The sequence below is a fragment of the Silene latifolia genome, chromosome Y, assembly GCF_048544455.1.
Source record: "Silene latifolia isolate original U9 population chromosome Y, ASM4854445v1, whole genome shotgun sequence".
Classification (NCBI taxonomy): domain Eukaryota; kingdom Viridiplantae; phylum Streptophyta; class Magnoliopsida; order Caryophyllales; family Caryophyllaceae; genus Silene; species Silene latifolia.
The window spans coordinates 355,248,502-355,252,259 of NC_133538.1; the positions used below are offsets into that span (position 1 = coordinate 355,248,502).

A 3,758-nucleotide genomic window follows, 5' to 3' on the forward strand; every position below is an offset into this window, starting at 1 on the left:
CTAGAAGGTCACAAGGTGATTTGTTACCTTTTGACCGTGAAATTGAAAGAACCTTGACGAACAATAGGAGATTTGCTAGGAGGAATTTGAGAGGTATTAGTGTTGTTCAACCAACTATTGAGTTCATCAACCCTTTTGCAAGAGAAGGAGAGGAGAACCCATTACACAATACCCCACAAAATCAACCTACAATGCCTAAATTCTCATCACATTCCGTACCCACCGAGGAGAACCTACCCAATGGTACTCCTACACCACAACATCTAACCGGAAATTTTATTGCCAAATCCGCCTTTATCCAATTAGTCGAAAGGAGCCAATTTGGGGGGATGCCTAGTGAAGACCCTTATTCTCATATGGAAACCTTTTGCGACTATTGTGATGCGATCTCTCAAACCGGTGTGACTCAAGACCAAATTCGATGGGTCTTATTTCCTTTTTCTCTAATCGGCACCGCGAAACAATGGTTGAAGGGCCTTGACAAGGCCACTCTCGGAATAGATTCTTGGAAGAAGTTGGCTCTAACTTTCTAAAAAAATTTTACCCACCGGAAAAGACTAACATGCTAAGAGCTCAAATTACGGGTTTTAAGTAAAGGGATGAAGAATCTTTGTATGAAGCTTGGGAGCGGTTCAAGGGAATTTGTCGCTCATGTCCTCACCATGGACTTAGCGAATGCTTCTTGGTACAACAATTTTGGAACGGTTTATATGAAGATTCAAGGAACATTCTCAACATGGGATCAAATGGAATGTTCACCGAAGTTGATGACAATCAAACATGGAACAAAATTGAGGAAATGGCGGTCCATAACTCACAATATAGTAGACCTCGCAAGACTACTAGAGGAGGAAAGCATGAAGTGGACTCCGTTACTCAATTGGGTGCTCAACTTAGTGCTCATATTGACACAATCAACTTGAAGTTTGAAAAAGCTATGGCTAGACTTGAAGAAGTCTCAAAATCACCAAAGCATCATGTTAATGCCATGACGGCATCCTCATCAATCCCAAGTGGGATATGTGAGAATTGTGGAACTTTGGGACATGACCAAAGTGAATGTAGGGGAACAAATGAACAAGTGAATGCTTTCCAAGCATACAAGAGTGGCGCCCCTTATTCCAACTATTACAATGAAAACACCAAGTTTCACCCAAATCTCTCATACAAAAGCCAAAATGTTCAAAACCCTCAAACAACATACACTCCACCACCCATGAGAAACCAAAATCAAAGACCCTTTTACAATCAAAACCAAGGTTACCAAAATCAAAATCCATACAATCACCAAAATGACCAAGGTTTTGATGTCCAAAAAGCGGTCCTCCAAATGCAAAAGAATCAACAAGAATTTTTCACTCAAATGCAAAAAGATAGTAAAGCAAAGGAAACCACCATCAACAACATTCTAGCTCACACCAACATGTTGGAAACACGATTGACTCAACTAGCATCTTCAAGCTCACAAAGACAAAAGGGGCAATTACCACCTCAAAGTAATCCCCCAAGACATGAAACGGTTAGTGCCATTCACTTGAGAAGTGGTGCAAGGTATGAAGCACCGAAGAAGCAAGTTGAGGATGAAGTTGTGGAAGCTAGTGATAAGGAAGAAATTGTGCAAAACTCCAAAGATGGAGAATCATCAAAAGAAGAAATTTCAAAGAAAAATGAGACAAGGTCAAGGAGAAGGAGCCCATTGTGATTAGACTTCCTTTTCCAAGTCGTCAAGCCAAGCCAAAATTTGATGACCAACTTGGAAAGTTCATGGAAATTGTGAAGAATTTGGAAGTCTCAATTCCTTTCACGGAATTAATAATCACGTGCCGGCCTATGCGAAATACATAAAAGATATCCTCACAAAGAAGAAATCAATCCGGAAACTTGAGACTATCGCCTTCACTAAGGTGAGTAGTGCAATACTTCAAGGGAGTTCACCTCCAAAACTAAAGGATCCGGGAAGCTTCTCAATACCGTGTACCATTGGCGACACAACGATCAACAAAGCCTTATGTGATCTAGGGGCTAGTGTAAGTGTTATGCCGTACTCAGTGAGTAAAAGGTTGGGGATGGGAGAGCTTAAATGTACCAACATCACACTCCAAATGGCGGATAGATCGACGAAGACACCATTAGGGATATGGGAAGATGTCCCCGTGCGAATTGGGAAGTTTTTCATCCCGGTGGACTTTGTCATTGTTGATATGGAGGAAGATTCCAACATTCCAATCATTCTAGGAAGACCTTTCCTACACACCGCGGGTGCGGTGATTGATGTGAAACATGGTGAGCTCACTCTAGTAGTGGGAGATGAAAGCATAACCTTTAATCTTGACAAGACTATGAGAGCTCCTCGTTTGCATGAACCGTGTTTCATGATTGATCATTATAGCCGAAAGGATGAGAGGAAGAAATCGGAACTCCAATGGAAGAAGAAAATTGAAGATGCTCCATTCAAAGAGCAGGTGAATTGTGACAAGGAGAGCTTGCAAATCTCATCAAAATCAATCAAAGAAAAAGAGGATGGCCTTATTGGCCAAAAGAGGAATTTGGGAGAGTTGTCTCCATCAAATCAAGAGATTTTTAATGATCAACTTAATGAAGTTTGTGGTCTTTGGGACGACGAATTTGAAGGGATTTTTAATCCCTAAATTGGTAAAGCCATCGATCAAGACCGACAACAAGGGCCAAAGTCTATTGAAGAGCTCTATAACAATAATGAACAAGCTTTTGATTACTTTTTCAAGGTGTTGAGCAACATCAACAACACCTTGAACATGCCCCCTTGACATCTCATCAAGAATGAGAGTTTGGTGGAGTCCTCACTAAACCACCGTTTGTAAATATTTCTAACTCCTTAACTCGCATTTCAATTCTTGCATTTTTTTTTGTCATCTTTGGATTTTTATTTACTTTGATCAAGATAATTGTCATGTTTGAGAGAAGTGAGGGAGGGACTAATAATTTCAATTAATGTGTAGTGCTCTAGCTTAGTGTGGGGATGGCAATTGCCTAGGCTATCCATGCCTTAGTAGTGCCCCCACAATGAAGAACACAAGATATAAAGAAGAATGGAAGAATGATAAGGTATATGCATTGTACACGGATAGAACTGAATCCGGGTACAAAGGGGCCGAATCCAAGCGGATTCAGGAGAATCCGCCCGTCTACAGACATTCCGAGCGTTTTGGGTAGAAGACGCACATCCCTATGAGCTGAATTTTTGAAAGATTTTTTACTGTAAGAGAATCCGGGCATCCTGAACTGCAATCCGCTCGTCTCTGAAAGTCCGCCCGTCTTGTGAGGAAGACGCCCGTCTTCTCTGCTGAGGAAAACAAGAAAAATTCCTGGATGAAATCCGTCCGTCTTGAAGAATCCGCCCGTCCCGTGTCGGCGAATCCGAGCGTCTTCTCTTAAAGACGCCCGTCTTTAGGCGAGTTTTTCCCAACCCGAGAAAGTGCGAGAATCCGCCCGTTTTGAGCGAAACCGCATGGATTGCCCCGCAGATTCGAATTTTTCGGGCTTTATAAACCCCCCCCCCCCACACCTTCATTCATTCATTCATTCATTCATTCATTCATAACACTACTCAAAAACATCAAAACCCTCATCCTCTCCATCACAAAAACAAAATTCTTCAACTACATTCACCAAAATCAAATCAAATCATCCTTTTAACAAAAAAAATCAATCACTCCTTTTTCAATAAAAATCAAAACCAAGCACAAAATCTTCAACCTTTGAGTCGATTTTTGAATTCA

At 41.2% G+C, this 3,758-nt stretch overlaps 1 non-coding gene across 1 annotated transcript; it reads right to left on the bottom strand.

The window, feature by feature from the left end:
* Window positions 1-562: 562 nt before the first annotated feature.
* On the bottom strand, window positions 563-669 carry LOC141634642 (small nucleolar RNA R71). The gene has a single exon (XR_012539368.1). It is a non-coding gene; the product is annotated as a small nucleolar RNA R71 (small nucleolar RNA).
* Window positions 670-3,758: the final 3,089 nt, after the last annotated feature.